Below are 23,318 nucleotides of genomic sequence, written 5' to 3' on the forward strand. Positions count from 1 at the left end.
GTCCTTCATCTGTTTCGGTTCCATGGTCATGAATTTCACTGTTGCCTTTTCTAGCACCTTCACACTCTCTTCATTATCTATTCCTTTTTTATCACTTGTAGTCTGTCTTCTGCACAATTCCTCTCAAATTATTTACTCAGAAATTACCAGTTACCTCCTAATCATTACCTAGTCTCATTTCTCATTCTCATTCTTATGTGATTTGATACAGTTGCCTATTCTGACTTCCTTCAAATTTCTTCCTCTTTTTTATATCCTGGGATTTTTTTTTTTCCTATCTCTGTTCACTTTACCTTAAGACAGTAGCCTGAAGCAAACCAATAGGAAGGCTGGTCCTAAAAGCAGAACAGAGTGTAAGCAAGTGTTGAATGATAGCACAGCAAAGCAGGTTGCCATATATATAGACCAATAATTATGGTATTCTCACAAGGAGCAACGGATTGTGGTGAGAAACCTTGCAATGGCCAACATTTCTATGCCTGCACACAAGAATCTGCCCTAACCCCTGGGATTGGGATTCACAGGAAAGCACTGTTTCTTAGGAAAAATGCACACTAGTTCTGAACTTTCCTCCGCCATGGAACGTTTAGAGCATATGATGAAAGCTCTAGATCCTCCCTTTGGGATAAAATGTTTTATTCCAAAAACACAAATGTTTGATTATGGGGGCTAAGATACATCATATTAGACTTACTGAATTTGAGGTGTCCACAGGATTCCAAAACAGAGTTTGCTAGAAGACAGTTGAACATACAGCCATGATGCTCAGAAGAGAAGTTTAAAATGAACTAGAGACTGGGGAGGCAATAGTTATAGGACAGTGAATACCACTAGACGGACGTTATAGCCTCAATAGTATAAGTATAGTAGATTTCCATGTATGTTAAGGGTAGATTCTTGAGAAACCCTGGAAAGTCAAGGGGAAAGTAAAGTACATAAAGAGACTGAAGATGAGCAGCCAGTGGGTTGGGAGGAAAACCTGCATGTAGATGTCAGAGAATTTCAAGAGGAAAAGGGTTTGTGACATTCAATAAATATTCATTAATCGCTTTTGTATTATGGATTGAGGATACAGAAGTTGAAACTGGGAGCAAAATTGTCGCCACCACGTTGCCTCCGCCCCGTGAGCCTCGAGCCTCTCCCTAGGCTCCAGGCTGACGGGTGCGCCGCCGAAGCGCGCGTCAGCCACGTGGGAGCGGCCACCGTCCTTGCCCCGCCCTCAGCGCGCGCCGGCGTCGGCTGCGTGTCCGGGCATTTGAATTGCGCTTCCGCCATCTTTCCAGCCCTCAGTTAGATGGGCGCGGAGACGCTTTTGGAAGTAACATCGTAATGGCTGCCCAAGGAGAACCCCAAGTTCAGTTCAAACTTGTATTGGTTGCTGATGGTGGTACTGAAAAAACTACATTCGTGAAATGTCATCTGACTGGTGAATTTGAGAAGAAGTATGTAGCTACCTTGGGTGTTGAGGTCCATCCTCTTGAGTTCCATACCAACAGAGGACAGATTAAGTTCAATGTGTGGAATACAGCTGGTCAGGAGAAATTTGGTGGACTGAGAGATGGCTGTTATATACAAGCTCAGTGTGCCATTATAATGTTTGACATAACATGGAGAGTTACTTACAAGAATGTGCCTAACTGGCATAGAGATCTGGTACGAGTGTGTGAGAACATCCCGATTGTGTTGTGTGGCAACAAAGTGGATATTAAGGACAGAAAGGTTAAGGCAAAGTCAGTTGCCTTCCACTGAAAGAAGAATCTTCAGTACTATGACATTTCTGCCAAAAGTAACTGTAACTTTGAAAAGCCCTTCCTCTGGCTTGCTAGAAATCTGATAGGAGACCCTAACTTGGAGTTTGTCGCCATGCCTGCTCTTGCCCTGCCAGAGGTGGTCATGGACCCAGCCTTGGCAGCACAGTTTGAGCACGATTTAGAGGTTGCTCAGACAGCTGCTCTCCCAGATGAAGAAGATAACCTGTGAGAAAGTGAGGCTGGGGCTCAGCGTCAGAAATCTAGTTTTAAAGGCAACTGTCCTGTGATGTCAGTGGTGCAGTGTGTTTGCCACTTTATTATATAGCTAAGCAGAACATGTGCTTAATCTTTGGATACTGAAGGAAACAGAGCTTTGGAGTGAATGTGGAAGTTTAAAAAAAAAATTCAGTTTTTGGACCTGCATATTTAGGTGTTTTGGAACACAGTTGTTTCCTCCTTGACTTTCAAATATAAGACTGCTGTAGTCGCATGACAATATTCAGAGGTGCAATCTTGTTTGTTACTGTCATTCCCATTCCTTTCCGTTTAGAATCAGAGTAAAGTTGTATTTCAAATATCTAACAAAAAAAAAAGCAAAAGCATGACCTATGGGGTGAAGAGACATTTAATTAGTCATTATGAGTATGATGAGTTAAATCAAAAATTCTCTTTGGAAAGAGAAGTTGTTCTCTGCTCTCCTAGGCAGTTGGTCTGAAGTCATTTTATTGACTCGGGTGTCATTGACTCAGTCCCAATGTGTTCAGCCTAATAACAGTCTACCACTTGTGCTTATGGGCTCCCTAGTGGCTCAGTCCCTTGGACTGCAAGGAGAGCCAACCAATAAATCCTAAAGGAAAACAGTCCTGAATATTAATTGGAAGGGCTGAAGCTGAAACTCCAATATTTTGGCAACCTGATGCAAAGAAACTGATTCATTGGGAAAGACCCTGATGCTGGGAAAGATTGAGGGCAGGAGGAGAAGAGGATGAGAGAGGAGAAGATGGTCGGATGGCATCACCAACTCAATGGACATGAGTTTGAGCAAACTCCGGGAGTTTGTGATGGACAGGGAGACCTGACATGCTGCAGTCCATGGGGTTGCAAAGAGTCAGACGTGACTGAGTGACTGAACAGAACTGAGTGTCTCAGTGGTAAAGAATCCGTCTACCAATGCATGAGACTCATGTTCAATCCTTGGGTTGGGAAGGTCCCCGGAGAAGGAAATGGCAACCCCCTCCAGTATTCTTGCTTGGAAAATCCCATGGACAGAGGAGTCTGGTGGGCAATGTCCATAGAGTCACAAAAGAATTGGACACGACTTAGTGACTAAAGAACAACGACGACGACCTGCACTTACACTTCACTCCTGCCGCTGCAACATATGCCCTGAGCAGCTGATTTCTGCTCCTCTCAGCTGTCCTCTTCTATGCTATACTGGACAAGGGCCCAAGGCTAGTTTAAATCCAAGTGCCACCACACTACACATTAAAGAGCTACACACACACTAATGCATGCTAAGTTGCTTCGACTGAAGCAACAGTTGTCCGACTCTTTGCAACCCTATGGACCTTAGCCAGCCAGTCTCCTCTGCCCATGGCATTCTCCAGGCAAGAACACTGGAGTAGGTTGGCATGCTCTCCTCCAGGAGGTCTTCCTGACCCAGGGATCGAACCCATGTCTCCTGCATCTCTTGCATTGGTAGGCAGGTTCTTTACCACTAGCTCCACTTGGGAAGCCCCAAGAAGCTACATAACTCCAGTCAAGTAGCTCACCACTATGAACTTCAGTTTTCTCTTCTGTAAAATGAAGGTGATGCTGACGTACACGCTTGTGCTCAGTCGTGTCTGACTCTTTAATGCTACCTCCCTTCTATTGATATTTGGGGGCATTAAATCACATAACATTTGTAAAGCAACACAGTGCTTGACTTAATGCTAGTTAAATATCAAAAGCAAAAGGAAAAGAAGACTAATGATTAGGACCAATCAGCCTCCCTTGTTTTAGAAAGGAAGCTTTAGAAAGACCAGCCCTCACCCATAACACTTATTTAGCAGAATAATGGGAAACTGTGTATTTCAGAATACTCGTAAAAACCTTCCTCCTCTCTCAAATACAGCAGAGAGGTCAAATAACAGAAGCCTGTAAAGTGTCTATACACTGGGAAGGAGCACCTTGGGTGAGTTTCAAAAACCATTTCAATTGATTAGAGAAGCAAAAGTCAGCTATCACTAGGTTGCAGAGTGAATGGGAAGTGAGAAAGTGAAAATGCTATCAAGTTCCCTTTCAGGAAGTGTGGGTCTAGCAGGAAGGATAGTGAGGCACTATTTAATTATAATTAGCTTGTGCTCCTCTACAATCACCTGAACTTGCCCTGAATAGAGCTGAATTGGTCTTCTTGGCCTTATTTGAAGGAAACCTCATTTATTTTCTCTCAGATATAGAACGCGTTAAAGTTGTTTTAAATATTCATCCTGTTCTAATCACCAGCTTTCTCTCTTTCCTGCCAATTTGGTGACATTTATGTATTGGGAGGAGTGGCAAAATCTCTTTCTGGGGGTGTTTAAGAAATGGAGAGACGTGATTCTTGAAAGGATTCAACTTTGGTTTAAACTAGATGACCTCTGAAGTTCCTTTCTCAATAGCAGAAGTTAATGCTCTCTGAGCTCCTCTATCTAAAATCAATTATAAGTGGCCATATCCATCTCTCCACTGAGAAAGGACCCATCTATTCTTGCATACATCCCCTATCTGATAGCAGATGTATACTCTGACTCCAGATACTTAGGGAGGCTACTGATCGCTTTCAACTATATGGCCCCATTTAGATTCTGCTTTCACTGCCAAAAAAGTCAAGAGGACCATATTCACATAGCACTTTTCTCATTAAAGCCAAACATGAGCCTGAACCCCCCCACAGACACATCTTTAGCACTCAAACCAATAACGACCTCATTTAATTCCAGCACAGAACAATGTCTTTCACTTAAAATTAATGTCTTGTCCACATAAAATTGAAATACAGAATGCAGCCTTCCTGATGATAAGTAGAAAGCATAAAGGTGACTTTTAAGGAGATAAATTTATTCTGTCAGAGAAGGAATAAAAACCTTTTGCTATTCACCTGTGACTCGAACACTCCTAAGCAATGAGTTCTTCCCTTATTTGTAGCTAAATATGATGTGTCACTCAGCCTTCCCTTGCTGTCATGTGTTAAATTAAAATACATCATTAATATATACATCGTTTCTGATCCTCCCATGGTTAATGGCTCCATACTGAAGGACTAGGCCGTATGTTGGCATCCCATAGGCATGCACACAGAACAATATATATACAAATGGATGGGTAGTAGGGAACATGGCACTTTAAATTATTTAAAATAGCGTAATTGCATCGCCTCCATTTACAGAGAATATCAAGTGAGGCAGTACAAATTGTTTTGAGTTAATGGAATAATAAAGAATTATGATGATCCAATAGAGATTTCTCAAAATAAAATTATATAGAAATATTTTTGCTGTTAAATATGGCAGTCCAGATTTTGAAATAGTATGTTGGATAATTGAACAGAGAAAGGGTATTTTATTCAATGAGTCAAAATCCAAAGTTTGCATTCAACCTCCTGTTATCTAATTTCTAGATGTGACATGAGATAAATAAATTACATTGGCCATTCTCTTGAAGAAATCTTACTCAGGCTGTGTTTTAATGTAGATGCAACTAGCATTTGGTCTAAATATTAAGTATTTAAAAAATCGTCCAGGTGTGTTTTAGCATCACTGTCATCACCATCAACCCATTTTGCAGATAATGAAGATAATCAAAATTTGTTCAATGACAGGCATGCATTTTAATTCGTTTAACACAATGATTCTATGAGGTAGATACAACTATTACCACCATTTCCATTGTTACCAACACTCCCCAAGTAGAGAAACTAAGCAACAGAACATTCTGACTTTGAGCCAAGTCACCAATGAATAAAGAATGCAGTCTATCCTGCCACTCAGAAAGAACAATGAGGCTCAGAGCAGACAGTTATCTCAATCAAGGTCACATAGCTTAAAAGAAGTGAAACTGAAATTCAAACCTCTCTTTTTTCAACTTTACTATTTATTATGGGGTTTTTCAAATAGGTACTCAACTAGAGAAAATGGTACTATGAACTCCAAACAAGACGTTTAGTCCAAAGTCTAAAGTCCTTTCTCTAGAACATGATTCATCTATGATGGACATATTTATCACAACAATTTTTAATGGAAAGAGTTTCAGTGTTATTTTTAAGAAGTAATACATGTTCATTATAAAACCATTTATTCAGAGGAGAAAAGTGTGCCTCTATTAACAGCTTGTTCAAACCCGTCCCGACCTTCTGTGTACACGTCTGTCCGTGTACAGCAGCAGTAGTGCTAGTCACTCAGTCCTGTCTGACTGAGGCCCCAGGGACTGCGGCCGCCAGGCTCCTCCGTCCATGGGATTCTCCAGGCCAGAACACTGGAGTGGGCTGCCACTTCCTTCTCCAGGGGATCTTCCTGACCCAGGGACAGAACCGGGGCCTCATGCATTGCAGGCAGATTCTTTACTATATGAGCTACAGGGAAGTCCCTGTAGATGCATGTATTAGAGATGTAATTATTCTTTACAAAATGGAATCATACCATATACACTTTTAAAACTTGTTGATTTTTGCTTTTAAATGCACCATGGACATATTTCCATTACAATGAACATTATTGATCTATAGCTTCATTCTTAATGGTTACAATCATATCAATGAACTATCATTTACTTAACCAATCCCTTATTGATGAACACTTATATTTTATTAATGCTTTGTTACTATAAAACATTGAGGCAGCTCTCCTATCTTATAGGTCTTTATATGCTTGTAAAATTAATTCTTAGAAGTTCTTGCAACATAATAGGTGCTCAATAAATATGAGGAATTAACGGATGAAGGAAAAGTTTGATCAAAGAAATGGTAATTCTTATATTTTGATATGTATTGCTAAATTGCCCACCAGAGAAGTAATTAATCTATTTTCTGATTTTTCATCTTATTTTTTAACTTGCTTTACAGTCTAAATATTTTAGAAAGTTTCCAGTATTTTACTTTGTGGTCCTGTCTTTGAAACAGTGATCTATAGGATTAAGACCTCAGCGATCAATCATAAAATGTAGCCATTATTTAAAAATTACATAAACTTACAATTAAATTATATTTAAAACAAAATCAATAAATACTAGTTACTTTACTAAACATTCTTATTATCTATACTTTCAAAATTAGTTATGACTACAATATGCAGATAGTGGATATAGTAGTGTGCTATTCCACATCTTTTCCCAACTCCACATTCAGTGACACCACTGGTAGCTTAAAATTGGTCGTGAAGGGAGTATTTACACCACAGAAATCAGCTAGTGCTACAAATCAGGGTTTGATTTAGTTCTGAAACTGAGTTCTTAGTTAATTAATGAGAAGGGGATGAAAAGAAGCTTAACAAGCCACATATCAGATTTAATAACAATATATTTATTGGGAAAAGAGTTAGCAGACTGAGATGCAACTCCATGTGTCAGAAATCATGGCTGAATATTGACTGTAAGTTCAAAGTTAGAAATAAATCAAAAAAAGCATTCTGAAAAATTACATTACAAAAACTTGATTATGTTAATAACATTTATTGACAATAAAGAGTATTGTGTATTTTTATTTTTAAATTGTATGCTACGTATCCTCTATTTTAGTAAAAAATGCATAATATTTATGTACATATATATATTTGCATACAGTTTTTTTCAGGGACCTGGTTGTAAAGCATTTCATGGCACATTACTGTTTAGGTTTTATATTTTGAGGAACATTCTCTTTATAGAAATTGAAATACATGTTTTGTATTCTAAGTTTCTATGTGCAGTTGGCTATTTCTGAAATTTGTGTTGTTTCATTGACCTTTTTGTGTTATGTCCTTAGTACCATAACAATTGAATTTTTATAGTTTTAAAACACATTTAATATCTAGAAGGGCAAACAGCACTCCTCTTCTCCCACACCACCCAGCTATTCCAGATAAACTTAAAACAATTTTTCAAACCCCCCCCAACAGTATTCCAGAGATACAACCTCCTTTCATTCAGCTCTTATATTCATTGTTAGAATCTTATCATTTTTTTCATATTTGCCCTATACATTTTTAGTCTTCATAACTCTATGTATGTATGTCATATTATATTATTGTTTTTATGTACTTTCTATATGGGATTTTTTATATCTCTTTAAAAAATATTATTTACCACAGATATTTTACCACCACTTAGTATTATCCCAAAACTCTTCCACCAGAAACCAAGCTAAAGAGAACAATTGCAAACCATTTCCAACAAAACTGATGGCTACATCATTTTGTTCAATATCACAAAAGACTAAGAAGGCTCTGGGAAATGACACAGACTGAAGGAGACTAAAGAGACATGACAATTAAAGGCAGTGTGGGATCTTGGACTGAATCCTAGAATAGAAAACGGACATTAATGAAAAAATTGGAGAAATCTAAATAAAGTCTGCAGTTTAGTTAATTAAAAAGTATGATTGATGGGTAAAAGTTTTAATAGGACAGTTTGTAAGATAAAGATTCTGGAGCCATTAATGAAATTATTTTTTGGAAAGGAGGTCAACTCTACTTTTTAAATGTGAATGTGCATAATTAAATCGTCTTAAGATGACATAGTTTTTGAGTAATTTATTCCATATTTTGATTTCTTCAATATGGCTAATTATAAAACCACTGTAAGTTCATATTATTATCTTAATAATATTTTTTACAACATTTTATTTCTTCCAAGAAATTCCGCAAGTATACAATTATTTGCCAAATGTGGGAATGTGAAGATATTATGAGAATATGAGTTAGACAAGCAAACAAAAAACTATAGGTTACCATGAAAAACAAATGCTATACACTTCTGTGCTAAGGGACATTAAAAAAAAAGATCCTTTAATTTTATCTCAAGTTAATATTTGTTATATAAATTGTAACATAATATCCATGATGAGCCTTTGTTTTAGAAAGAATTTTTCATAAGTTACTGAAAATGTTTTAAGAGAGGTGTGTAAGTTTAAATTCTGCATCCAGCTTCACTAAAAATGTCCCCTGAAAGTGGAAGTATTAGCTCAGTCGTGTCTAACTCTTTGCGAGTCCATGGACTCTCACCTGCCAGGCTCCTTGTCCGTGGAATTCTCCAGGCAAGGATACTGGAGTGGGTAGCCATTCCCTTCTCCAGGGAATCTTCCCGACCCAGGGATCGAACCCAGGTCATCTGCATTGCAGGAGACCTTTCCTGTCCAAGCCAAATGGTCTCCTATGACACTATCACTTTATAAGTGTACAGATGAGAGTGGTCCTATTCTCCAGTCAGTTGCCAGCCTCAATCCTCTAGGCTATACTTTGATTAGCCCCATTCCTCTTATTTGCTCCTAGGTAGTAATGGGATCCAAGAGGTTGCCAGATAATAAGTTTTAGCACAGTTGATGGTAAGTAACAGGCACAAAATCTGTCTTTCCTTCTTTCAGGTAACCAAATACAAAACACGACTTGGCCTAGGTATTCTGTGATCTCCACATGGTTTGGTAGACATGACAAGATCTAGCTCTTTGCGTGGGAATTAAGTGCTTTCTGGAGTCAAACACTGTGAAAACACAGGAAGCCGATTCTCCAGCCTGCTCACCCCTCCCCGTTTCCTGTCCACTCAGGCCCGGAGCCTCCACGGCCACGCCGTCCACCTGCATTTCCCGGTCAGCCTCACGTTGCTGCTGCCCCTCTTCTGTATGATATAGCTCACTCTCAAATGCAGATTCTCCAGCGGACAGCCTGGATCCTGAATTGACTCCTTTTACAAGCAAAGGAACTAGATTTCCTTCAAACACTTAAAGAAAACACACAGGGCTTATCACAGTGTTTAAACACGGCAGTGTCTTTCTGCTCTGCTGCTTCCTCTGCCTCTGCATCTTCTCGCCGTCTCTCCGTGACTATTTCTCCTCCCGTCTGTCTGCTTTTTTCTTGGTATCAGACCCTCTCCATCCATAGCCTTCATGGCCCTTCCTCTCAGTTTACTGTTAGTGTTTACGATATTGAACCAACATTCACTCTAAGAATAGGGTTTTCCTTGGTTAAGGAGAATAGTGGCACATTTGGCACAGAACCCACTGGCCAATGCAGGAGACACGGGTCCAATCCCTGAGTCAGGAGAAGGAAATGGCAACTCACTCCAATACTCTTGCCTGGGAAATCCCATGGACAGAGAAGCCTGGTGGTCCATGGGTTCGCAAGAGTCAGACACGACTTAGCGACTAAACAACAACAACAACTAAACACTCATTTCCAAAAAAAAAAAGATACCATAGTATCTGAAATTGTTCATGGTTTATATAGCCCTGAATCACAATGTATTAGCCCCATTCCTGTAATATTTGGGAAGGAGAGTCAGGAAGATAGCCTGTCTGAGAGACATCTCGGAAAGCATCTCCTCTCACATGAGGCCCATCATATCCCTCTCCTTTCCAGGGCCAGGCAGCTGGGTTTGAGCTCTGCCAGGCGATAGGCAAGAAATTGTTCTCCACAAACCTCTTTGATTCTGCACACACCAACAGAGCCTCCCTCAGGGCTAGAGAATCAGGCTGAAAGGCTCGTAATGTGTGTATCCTGTGATTCCTTCAGGACCTGAACAGAAGCTAAAGAGCCCTGATGCAGGAACTTAACCTGGAGGTAGGCTGTGCTTAAGCAGCCGAGAGCAGACGTCAGCAATGCTGCGTGAATTAATGAAGGCAAAGGAGCCTGGGAGCTGCATTTATTGTGTGGGAAGGTGATGACAGAGTAAATCTTCCAAATTTAAGTATATTTTATGTTAATTGCCTAAAGTAGCATAGATTTGCTGTTTAAATCTCATCCATGGGAAACTAGAATTGGGCTTGTTGATTTCTTGTATTATCCACTAAAATCACTGGAGTCCTTGTTTGTATTTACTTGAGAAGCACAGATCTATTTCTAAATAGCTTTACAACATTAACTGTTTTAAGAAACTTCTTTTTAATACCATCCAGTTAATTGTACCATGATAGCTCCTAAGTGGAACATTATATCTATCAGTCTTAAGTGCCACTGGGGATATAATAGCTTGGGTCATATTATTACAATCTCTTTTATTTAGAGCACTTAGAAAGCTAAAAATTAAATATGCTTCAACCTGGTATCATTCTGACTATTACTTACCTTAATGCTAAGTAAATACTAAAGAAACTATCACCTCTGGTAAAATTAAATTCTGAATTCTTTGATGATGGAATATAGGTTCGATCAATGTAGATACAAATCTTTCCTTGTTTTCCCTCTCTCTACTCAGTTAAAAATGGCTTCTCTGTAATAGCAAGCTTCTATGTGCACTGATTTTTGAACTCTCAGAACACTTAGTGGGGACAGAACAGGAATATAGAAAAAGGGAAATGGTGACATCACCTCCATGTGTGGGAGACATGCACTTGTACTAAGTCACATCAGTCGTTTCTGGCTCTTTGCAACCCTGTGGACTGTAGTCCGCCATGCTCCTCTGTCTGTGGGATTCTCCAGGCAAGAACGCTGGAGTGGGTTGCTGCCATGCCCTCCTCCAGGGTATGTTCCCAATCCAGAGATCAAACCCATGTCTCTAATGTCTCCTGCACTGGCAGGCAAATTCTTTACCACTAGCACCACCTGCTTTATTGACTAGGCCAAAGCCTTTGACTGTGCGGATCACAACAAACTGTGGAAATTTTTTCAAGAGATGGGAATACCAGACCACCTAACCTGCCTCCTGAGACATCTGTATGCAGGTCAAGAAGCAACAGTTAGAACTGAACATGGAACAACAGACTGGTTCCAAATCGGGAAAGGAGTACGTCAAGGCTGTATATTGTCACCCTGCTTATTTAACTTATATGCAGAGTACATCGTGAGAAACGCTGGGCTGGATGAAGCACTAGCTGGAATCAAGATTGCCGAGAGAAATATCAATAACCTCAGATATGCGGATGACACCACCCTTATAGCAGAAAGGGAAGAAGAAGAGCCTCTTGATGAAAGTGAAAGACGAGAGTGAAAAAGATGGCTTAAAACTCAACATTCAGAAAACTAAGATCATGGCATCTGGTCCCATCTCTTCATGGCAAATAAATAGGGAAACAGTGAGAGACTTTATTTTGGGGGGCTCCAAAATCACTGCAGATGGTGACTACAGCCATGAATTAAAAGATGCTTGCTCCTGGGAAGAAAAGCTAGGAAAAACCTAGACAGAATATTAAAAAACAGAGACATTACTTTGCCAACAAAGGCCCACCTAGTCAAAGCTATGGTTTTTCCAGTAGACATGTATGGATGTGAGAGTTGGACTATAAAAAAAGCTGAATGCCAAAGAATTGATGTTTTTGAACTGTGGTGTTGGAGAAGACTCTTGAGAGTCCCTTGGACTGCAAGGAGATCCAACCAGTCCATCCTAAAGGAGATCAGTCCTGATTATTCATTGGAAGGACTGATGCTGAAGCTGAAACTCCAATACTTTGGCCACCTGATGTGAAGAAATGACTGATTGGAAAAGACCCTGATGCTGGGAGGGATTGAAGGTGGGAGTAGAAGGGGATGACAGAGGATGAGATGGTTGGATGGCATCACCGATTTAATGGACATAAGTTTGAGTAAACTCTGGGAGCTCGTGACAGACAGGGAGGCCTGGCGTGCTGCAGTGCATGGGGTTGCAGAGTCGGACACGACTGAGCGGCTGGACTGCTCTGAGGCGCCACCTGGAAAGCCCTACAGTGTGGGAGACACCGCTGCTGCTGCTGTCACGTCAGTCGTGTCCGACTCTGCGACCCCGTAGACGGCAGCCCACCAGACTCCTCCATCTCTGGGGTTCTCCAGGCAAGAACACTGGAGTGGGTTGCCATTTCCTTCTCCAACGCATGGAAGTGAAGTCACTCAGTCACGTCCGACTCTTTGCGACCCCATGGACTGCAGCCCTCGAGGCTCCTGTCCCTGAGACTCCTTTGTCCATGGGGTTTTCCAGGCAAGAGTACTAGAGCGGGTTGCCATTGCTGCTAAGTCACTTCAGTCGTGTCCGACTCTGTGTGACCCCGCAGATGGCAGCCCACCATGCTCCTGTCCCTGGGATTCTCCAGGCAAGAACACTGGAGTGGGTTACCATTTCCTTCTCCAGTGCATGAAAGTGAAAAGTGGAAGTGAAGTCGTTCAGTCGTGTCCGACTCTTCGCCACCCCATGGACTGTAGCCTACCAGGCTCCTCCGTCCATGGGATTTCCCAGGCAAGAGTGCTGGAGTGGGGTGCCTACTCAGTGCTAAATCCTATATGCCCTCAATGTATCAAGCCCAGAAATAGCCAGGTGACAAGAGAGAGACTAAGCCAAGAAAGTGAACCTGAAGCTAGATACTCCCAAAGTGGACCATGCAGTGCCCCTCTAGATGTCTTTTACGAACTAGCAGCTCTTATACCACCTAGGAGTATTTTAGAAATGCAAAAGCTCAAGCCCCACCCCAGGCTGATCTAATAAAATCTGCACGTTAACAAGACCCTCAGAGGATTCCTATGCACTTTCAAGTCGAAGAAGCCCTGTCTGTACTTCGCCCAGAGCCTCCACTGGGAAGATGGAAAATCCGCCTTGATTAACCTCAGGAATTGGAATACTCTAGTCGTCCCCCTTAGGAGAGGATGGTACTGTAGAGATAATGGAAAGTAAAAGACTGTGAAGTGAAAGTGAAACTTGCTCAGTCGTGTCTGACTCTTTGCAACCCCATGGACTGTATAGTCTAAGGAATTTTGCAGGCCAGTCTACTGGAGTGGGTAGCCTTTCCCTTCTCCAGGGGATCTTCCCAAACCAGGGGTCGAACCCGGGTCTCCGGCATTGCAGGTGGATTCTTTACCAGCTGAGCCACAAGGGAAGCCCAAGAGTACTGGAGTGTGTAGCCCATTCCTTCTCCAGGATATCTTCCTGATCCAGGAATCTTTACCAACTGAGCTATCAGGGAAGCCTTTAAAAATTCAAATCAACCATTGAGATCTGGTTGTAGGAGAGGCAGAGATAGGGAAGAGAGAGTGTCACACACTTCATTGCAAACAACTGTTGAAACAAGAAACTCTTGTTGGAAATATTTTACCCTCTTCTCTTGTGATGTTATTGGATTTGATTTCCTTTCTTCTAAAGAAGGACACATTAGGAAAAAAAAAATGACCTAAATTCAGTATTCCATCCAGATGCTTTCAATCTGGCAGGCGGGAAGCAAGTTTTGCATAAGACTGAGCTCACTGAAAGGAATTAGAATTTTGAGCTGGAAATTCCAAAGGCATTTTAAAGTCAAGAAACTATTTAGGAAAAAATAAATACAAGTGACCTTGATGACATTCTGCAATGACAGTCACATCTCAGAGACATCTCTGAGGTTCTTCTGGGTACATTTGTAACCAGTCTTCCTGGCACTGAGTTAAAAACAACAGACTTTAGGCAAATGACCAAAAGGGGGAGGTGTAGTAGGATCTAATTTAAGTGGAGGAGCCAGTCACAGAAACCTCATGCAGTACAGGGGAAGTCACAACACATGTGATCAGCCAGCACCACAAAGGCCACCCGTACCCAGCTCAGGGTGTCTCAGAATAGGATCCTCTCTGCACTTTAATGCATTCCTGGACTTCCCGCTCAGGAAAGCCATCCAGGGAAGGGACCAGCAACTCGACCTTCCTTTCTTAAAGGTAATTTTCAGGATCAGGCTGACTCTGGTCTCAAAATAAATCTGAGATTTTTGACATCCCTTGACCATATGGTGTATCTATTACATAAGCTGTTTTGCAGTTTCCTTTTTCCTTAGCCAATTGTGTTTCCCTTATGTTTTTGCTACTTTTTTCCCCCAATGTTAGATATTGTAGACATCAGTAGCTACTAATGACAAACACTGTTTAAATGCTTTTTTTTTCATTTAATTTTTAATAATTTACTGATTTAGGATTAAACATATCTTTCAGTATTTTTGAATCAGAATCTTATTTAGTAGTCAGTGCTAAGGGCTTCTCAGGTTGCTCAGTGGGTAAAGAATCTTCCTACAATGCAGGAGTCACAGGAAGATGGGGGTTTGACCCCCAGGTCAGGAAGATCCCTGGAGAAGGTAATGGCAACCAACTTCAGTATTTTTGCTTGGGAAATCCCATGGAGCCTAGAGGGCTACCGTCCATGGGGTCACAAAGACTCAAACTGACTGAAGCAACTGGGCGCGCGTACACACACACACACACACACACACACACACACTAAGTACTAATGAACTGGATGGCATTTTTATTTATATTTTTACTAAGATAACATAAAAGCAATGTTGGCATTTTATGAAAAGATAAATTTGAACTACTGCATATCTAGATTATATAAAAAGTACACCTGCAGCCTATTCAAGTAGAGGATTCAAATTTAGTATTGATTCAGAAAATGTTTTAGTTTCTTTAATGAGTATTCCATCTCAAACAGGAGTATACAAAACTAACGAATTCAAAATTGGATCAAAATGATGACTAACTATAGAAAAACAGCTAGGCATGGTACATTAGTTTCCTAGGCTTCCACTACAAAGCACCGTAAACCAGGTAGCTTTGAACAACAGAAACTGGCTCACAGTTCTGGAAGCTGTAAGTCCAGGGTCAGGGTTTCGGCAGGCCGTGCTCCCTCCAAGCCACTAGGGGAGGACCCTTCCTTGCCTTTCGGCTTCTGATGGCCCCGGGGGTTCCCTGACCTTGAGGCAGCATCACTCTACCCTCCGCCTTCTCATGACCACCCTCCCTCTGGGTGTCTGCCTTCTACCTTCTGATGAGGACATCAGTCATGCTGGATCAGGGCCCACCCTCATGGCCTGATTGTAACTCCATTATGCCTGCAAAGGCTCTATGTCCAAATAAGGCCATGTTCACAGATACCAGAGGCTAGGTATTCAGCATCTTTTTGGAGTGTATACAATTCAACCCCTAACATGTATCTAGCATTATCTAGCATTAGTAACGAAATATAACCTGTAACTTTACCAAAATGACAGTGTTATTCTCTCTCTGATCCAGAGATTATAATTTCTTTTTAGTTGCCTCCTTCACAAAACAAGGGAAGTTAGAGATCAAGCAACAGTTACTAATGTAATGTGCCCAACAAGTATTTGATAAAGGTTCTCTTGGAACAGAGCAGAGGGCATCTAAGGCATGTCAATGACAGCTGCTAATAACAGGAACTAATAATTCAAGATCTTCGAGACTTTCAAGTAACCCATCTTGAATGGCTTATGCTTCAAGAAAACAAAATTACAAGTTCAGAAGATTCATCCAAGGGATGAGATGGAAGCCTGCCTAATGCACTCCATAAATATCATAAGTAATTTAGCATGACAATTCTTTGATACCAGCTGAATGTTTAGAAAACATAGTTCACACTAAGTTATGTACCATTCGTGATTCCATAATTGTAGTGTGTGCTCAATCGCATCGGACTCTCTATGGCCCCATGGACTGTAGCCCACCAGGCTCCTCTGCCCATGGGAATTCCCAGGCAAGGATACTGGGTTGCCATTTCCTTCTCCAGGGATCTTCCTGACCCGGAACTAGAACCCATGTCTTCCTGTGTCTCCTGCATTGGCAGGCAGATTCTTTACCACTAGCTCCACCTGGGAAGCCCCAACATCTTGTAGTAAACAACTCATTTTCGCTGCAGTTCTGAGCCTGTGTTTAAATACATCCTATTCTTCCCACTTACAGCTTTCCCACTCCCCCTGAGGACCCCTTCTATGTCCTGCCCTCTGTCTCTCCCCCTCCTGTCTGGGCTCCTTTTCCCTTCCTGGTGGGCACTCAGAGGCGCCTTCACAGGCATCCTCACACCGCTCTCCTGTCCTTGGCTTCCTCTGAGCTCAGGCCCGGCTCCCCACTCCTCTCCTCGGTCCTCAGTTTACACCCACGCTCCTCAGACTCGAAGGAGAGAGCTTGTGAAAACGCAGGTTCTGACTCAGTGCGTCTGGGGTGGGGTCTACAATCCTGCATTTCCAACAAGCCCCTGGGTGATGCCCATGCGCTGTCCGTGGACCACACCACGAGACTGCGCACCTGACCACACGCCAAAGCCTTCACTGTAGGCTCCCCACCCCCACCGGGCCTCCCAAGGTCTCTTGCTTCAAAATGATCTCTTACCCTACCACCCACCCGTCTTCTCTCATCAGCCTCTGCCGCCTTAAGCACAGCTCAGGTAAGCAAATGAGCGAAATAACCCTACTGAAAAATAAATGGCTGATACACTGTCCTTACCCACCCACCCCATGCCCCGGAGAGGTTTTCCCAGAGCAGTTTGTGTGAATCTCTAAATCAAGCAGTCTTCGCTTCCAGTGTAAATATTACTATATTTTTCTGGGGCGCAGAGTCAAGACTGTTATGACTTTCAAAGAATCCCCTAGTCCCAAAACATTAAAAAGGCACCGTCTAAAGAGTACAGGGCCGGCACTGTTGACACGCATGTTCTGCAGGGCGTGGGAAGGCGAAGGGCAGAGGGCGCGCGGCTGGAAGCCCAGGGCTCCCCTCTGTGTGACTGCCTGGGGGATGCGGCAGTGGGGCTGGGGGCTGCCCTGGTTTGCCCACACACGTTCCCTCAAACTCAAACGAGGGGCTGCTCCAGGTTCTGCTTCCTTGAATTCGAACAGAATTCTGATCTGGAGGCTGGAGCACAGGCTGCCTGCCAGGTGAGCTCCCAGCCCTTTGTGAAACCTGAAAGTAAGGTCGGTCAGATGTCAGCGGGTCCAAGTGTGGGTCCGAGTGTGAGCACGCCTCCAGCGCCCAGGACGCCGAAACTTCAGAACCTGAGACAGGGCAATGGTCCTGAAACCGTCATGAAAACCATCATGCACCCCTGCCCAAGGAAAGAGAACCCTGGTCTTCCAAGGGGCCCAGAGCAGTAACTGCCTCCTCCGCCCCCCACGGGGCCCTGGAAAGGCCTTGTTGCACACCACACTAAATGAGACAATATATGTAAGGCACCCAGCACGGAGCCTATTAGATAGGAGGAGTTCCATAAGTATTAGTTCCCTCCCCTATTAAAAGTAACACCAGCCATCCTCTCTGTGATTCGCTTACCATTATTACCATACAGCACAGCAAGAAGTGTGCCTGTAATTAAATATGTACCACTATGGTAATTCTGGTTTTAAATTTTATTGATAACATCATTATACCCTTTATGTAAGCTCAGAGTTTTTCTGCTTATGCAGCATGGTCATTGGTTCCTAACCTTCAAAAAAAAATGCAAGAAAACATCTGAGGAAAGAACAGTTTAATGGTTTAACAAGGCATTAAAAAAAAAAAAAAAACTTTAGCATCCTCTGCAGCGTGAGCCATTGCTTTCCTCACTGTTCTTCCCGTCCTGACAGCCCTCGACTCTGAGGCTCCCCACCAAACTCCCTCCTCCGCCCTCCACACAACACTCCCTCCCTTCGCCCTCTTTATACTGCTAGCAAAGACCAGGCAACCTCCAGGAATATCCCCTTCCATCTGCTTTTTTGGAGGTTTTGAACAGGCACGCTGTTCAACCCTAGCAGCCTGGAACACTGGCCAGGTCAAGGTGTGTTACATGAGCTGACAGTTGCCTGTCAAATCTATCCTCACCTTATAGAATCCCTGATCAAAACACTGGCTGGGCGTGAATGTGAGCGGTGACTTGATGCCTCAGGGGAGCTGAAAGCAACCACATTCCATGAATAAATATCTGGGACTAGGAGAAGGCAATAGGAGCCCACTCCAGTACTCTTGCCTGGAAAATCCCATGGACGGAGGAGCCTGGTGGCCTGCAGTCCATGGGGCCGCTGAGAGTCGGACACCACTGGGCGACTTCACTTTCACTTTTCACTTTCATGCATTGGAGAAGGAAATGGCAGCCCACTCCAGTGTTCTTGCCTGGAGAATCCCAGGGACGGCGGAGCCTGGTGGGCTGCCGTCTGTGGGGTCGCACAGAGTCGGACACGACTGAAGGACTTGGCGGCAGCAGCAGCAGGAAACACTGGCCCCAGACTGAAGCACAGCCAGCCCTCCCCAACCCGAAAGCAGAGACCAGTGTTGCCAGCATGGAGGTGACGCTGAAGCTGAGGCTGTGGTGAAACCAGCTGGAGTCCTCCCCCATGTTCCAGACATGAATTATTCTTAGTGGGAAAAAAAAAAGCCATGGCGTCATCGAACATATTTGGGAAATCCTCAGTGGTATTGATCACTGTATAACAACATCCTTGATTCATCCCTAGATTCAGGAAAGGACAATATCCCCACATGGAATGAATCATCTCAAAATAAGCCTTGTAATAGCAAACAAATTCAGTTCCTAAGTAAATCCTTGAGAATGTTTCAAACGTGATCATCCCAGAGCTCATTAGAAAAACCCTGGTTGGCCTGGTTTTCCAAGAATATCTCCAGATATTTTTTTAATTGAAATTGAAAACAGGGTCACTGTCAACAGGCGCCGGCACTCTTTACTTTCCACGTGTTCTCCTACAGCTGCTGAAAAGCGCGGCGTGCAATCAAAGAGCAGCACCGAGTCTGTTAACTCTAGCCATCCTCTGGCTCCCGGGCCGCCGTCAGCCAAAACGTTGCATCCGATAATTACCACTGTCAGTTCTTACAAAGAAATGGTCCCATTCCCATCTTCTAACTGGATGGACCTTTTGCTAGTAACATGCATATTTCCCATCACATTGAGAAAAACAGAACTGGCAGTAAGAATCCTGAAGTTGGTTAGAATCACTAGGTTTGCAAAAATAAATTGGCATTTATTAAATTGTTAATAAATTGACATTCGATTTCCAAACCATTTTAAAACTTTCATATTTTGGAAATGATTCTTAATTTTCAGGAAGAATTAATGGCCTGGAATTTTATTATCAAACCAGGTGAATTTTAATGACTTGTTTTAAAAATTAACACTGAAATGAAACAAGAAGGTTGTACACTATAGCAGACAAAAGCATCTAGAAAATGGAAGTGGATATTTGTGAGGGCAAAGTCAATAAGAACTATCCTCATTCTAATTCTACAGAAAACGTGACAAACTCAAATTCCGGGATCTGCCCTGGGAAGCAGGTGTACTTGTCACCTAAACAGTATAAAGCCACAAGAAGGCATATCCCCGAGGAAGCAGCTTCTTTTCCCTGTTTGAACAGTAGTCCATCACTTTGGGATATAAATATTATAGATGCAAGATTTACAATAGATACATGATTCTGAGAGTGATTCTCTACCACCTTCTTACAAAACAAGAAAGAATTCTACCTTAGTTATCTACAAATGTTCAGGTTTATTTTCTAACGTTTATAACAGAAACTTCCTATTTCATTTAAATGCTGTTATCACAGGGAACTTCTTTAGCAATCAGTGTTCATAAATCTTCCCATGACATGATATTCGGGTCACGGAAAGTTACGGAATTTGCAGCTCATGACGTCACTGCCATTTCTCCCAAGGCCATTCTTGTTATGACTCTCCTTTCCGCAGTTCACCTTATTATTAATAACAAAGTTACCTGAAACAATCTAGGGGTCAGGAGAGAGGAGCAAGTCCGAGAAAAATCTTAACACTGCTGTCCCCTGGATCTATAGCTTGAAGCCAGTCTTCCAAGGCTTAGACATGACTCCTGCTGGAAGAGCTTTGGTCTGAGGGAACCAAAACTCCCTCGAGCTAGTTTTGAGAGAGAGAGAAATCTGTGCAGTTACAGTGGTGTCTCACGGAATCCCAGGCAGGAAGTTCAGCTCAGCTTCCCCAGGGGACGAGGGATGGGAACGGGGAGGAAGGCTCTCTCCCCTGCCCTCTTCCTGCGTCTCATCTCCCGATTTCCTCTGCGCTGCCTCTGTGGGACAGGGAAATCCAGGCCTCCCTGCCCATCCCGAGTCCACGTTCCCAGAAAACAGGGCCTGCTCAGCCCAGTCTGCCTCAGGTGGCCCCACCTCTATTACACAAAGTTTTGGCTTGAGGGAGGGGCAGAGTCCTCCTTTACAAATAAGGCTGTGGTGAAGAAGAGATACACTTTGGACAGCAAGGAGATCAAACCAGTCAATCCTAAGGGGAATCAACCCTGAATACTCATTGGAAGGAACGATCTGAAGCTGAAGCTCCAATACTTTGGCCATCTGATGCAAAGAGCTGACTCATTGGAAAAGACCCTGATGCTGCGAAGATTGAAGGCAGGAGAAGGGGACGACAGAGGATGAGATGGTTGGATGGCATCACTGACTCAATGACATGAGTTTGAGTAAACACTAGAAGTTGGTGATGGACAGGGAGGCCTGCTGTGCTGCAGTTCATGGGGTCACAAAAAGTCGGACACGACTGAGCGACTGAACTGAACTGATGTTTCATATTTCTTTCTATATTTGAGGATACTTAAGCAGCATAATTTTCCTTCCCCTCCTCTTGAGAATCTGCCACTTTTCACATAATCACAATGAAGAAGCATGTTTGCAGGTTTCCGGTCTGTTTATCCCCCCAGATATGTCAAGAATACTGTCCTTTTGACAAGCCAGGAGGAATCTTACATCTTTTTACTAACAATCTTCCATTTCCCACCATCCACCAAACACGGGGTTTGCAACTTCAACATCTTAAGGGAGATCACCAGTGCTGGAAAACAGTTTATGTGAAATACATGTTAGAAAGACTCATTCCCCCTCAAAAATGAACGAAAAGATCCAAACAATGATAAGAAAAGGGTAACATTATAGTAATAGCTTACACCATAGGTGTACTGTCTCCTCTCTGGGAAAGAATCAAGCTTTGAAAGAGCACTTATGTATTATGTTCACCACATTATACTTTGCACATTGTATACCTAAGATGATTTTGTCCTTGGAGCAAGTCTGAAACTCTGTGGACTGGAAAAAACTCTCAGGGCCTCAGAAGGAGTAAATAATTTGCCGCCCCCGTAAGAACAGCACTAGTGGTAAAGAACCCACCTGACAATGCAGTAAACATAAGAGACACGGGTTTGATCCCTGGGTGGGGAAGATCCCCTGGAGGGCATGGCAACCCACCACAGTATTCTTGCCTAGAGAATCCCACGGACAGAGGAGCCTGGCAGCTTAGAGTGCACGGGGTCGCAAAGAGTCGGACACAAGTTACAGACTAAACAACAACAAGCCCAAGAAAAAGGAGAGTAGAGTCTAAGGCTGACTCTGCCTGATCCCGAGACCCGTGTGCTCCTCTCACGACTGCTATGCCTAGTCACTCAGTCGCGTGTGACTCTTCGTGACCCCACGGGCTGTGGTCCACCAGGCCCCTCTGTCCATGGGATTCTCCAGGCCAGAATACTGGAGTGGGTAGCCATTCCCTTCTCCAGGGGATCTTCCTGGCCAAGGGATCAAACTTGGGTCTCCTGCATTGCAGGCAGGTTCTTCACCGTCTGAGCCACCAGGGAAGCCCCTCCCCTGTGCTAGTGGTTAGTATTTATGGAGCACCAACAGTGGGCTGAGGTTCCCGGTTCCCAACACTCCACATACACTGACTCTATAGTAAGTGTACGAACAGGCTACCATCAGCTCCATTTCCCAGATGTAAGAGGGAAGCACAAAGAAGTTAAGTGTAAAGCTATAAACAGTGGAGCTAGGTTTAGGACCCAGGCAGTCCAACTACACGGCAGGTCAAGTTGTTTCCTTCGATTCTGCAGACACACAGGGCCTCCTTGGTGACACTCCCATTGTTGACTCAATGTGCCTCAACTGTGTCTTTGAGAACAGCCATGAGTCCATCACAAGTTCAAGGTCAAGTCAAGTTACAATTGCACAGCTCATCTCCTCACTGCATGGGTGGAGAAAGGAAATGACAATCTTGGCAGCCAGGATTCTCAAATCCTTATCTCACCCTAAAACAGCTCTTCTTCCCAAATCCCCTAAAGACTCAAGGCATCGAGATATGCTGACGATGCGATGGTGAGGGAAAGCTCTCCATCTCCACGTGCAGGTCTGTGAGTCTGTCTGAGGAGAGGGAGGGCACCGTGCGAAAGGATGCTGGTAGCTCTCTTCTAAGAATGGTCTTTCCCTTACCCCTCCTTTCAAGCACAAGCATATTTAGTCTCTGTGAGGAGCACTATAATGAGGACTGCATTCCTCTAGAGTCTTTGTTTTCCCCCTGCCTGCTCCATTAGAAGTCTCCCGATTTCAGGCCACTTCTGCACAACTGGCGTCCACAATGTGGTGTCATCTGCCCCCACACGTCGTGTCCGGGGACTCGCCTTACCGTCAGCGTCGCTGCAGCTGCACTCAGCTGGCCTCAGGCCGCGACCTATGGGGGCCCTTGTGGCCACTGATTGTAAACTATAGCTCGTGGGTGATGCTAATGTTCTTCAAGAAGCTCTATTTGCATGACTCCATAGTTTGCTGTGTCTCCTTTAAAACCGCTAACGAGAGACAAACGTGCCCTTGATTATGAATCTGTTCCCCCATTCTCTTCATCCCTTTCTGTTCAGAGAAACCATTTCCATCCCTCCCACTATAAC

At 43.2% G+C, this 23,318-nt stretch overlaps 1 protein-coding gene and 1 pseudogene across 1 annotated transcript in view; both read left to right on the plus strand.

The window, feature by feature from the left end:
- CDH20 (cadherin 20) overlaps window positions 1-23,318 on the plus strand; it is a 204,588-nt gene that overhangs the window by 109,459 nt on the left and 71,811 nt on the right. The window lies entirely within an intron of this gene.
- LOC122425676 lies at window positions 1,330-1,980 on the plus strand (annotated as a pseudogene).

This window comes from Cervus canadensis, chromosome 23 (genome assembly GCF_019320065.1).
Source record: "Cervus canadensis isolate Bull #8, Minnesota chromosome 23, ASM1932006v1, whole genome shotgun sequence".
Lineage (NCBI taxonomy): Eukaryota > Metazoa > Chordata > Mammalia > Artiodactyla > Cervidae > Cervus > Cervus canadensis.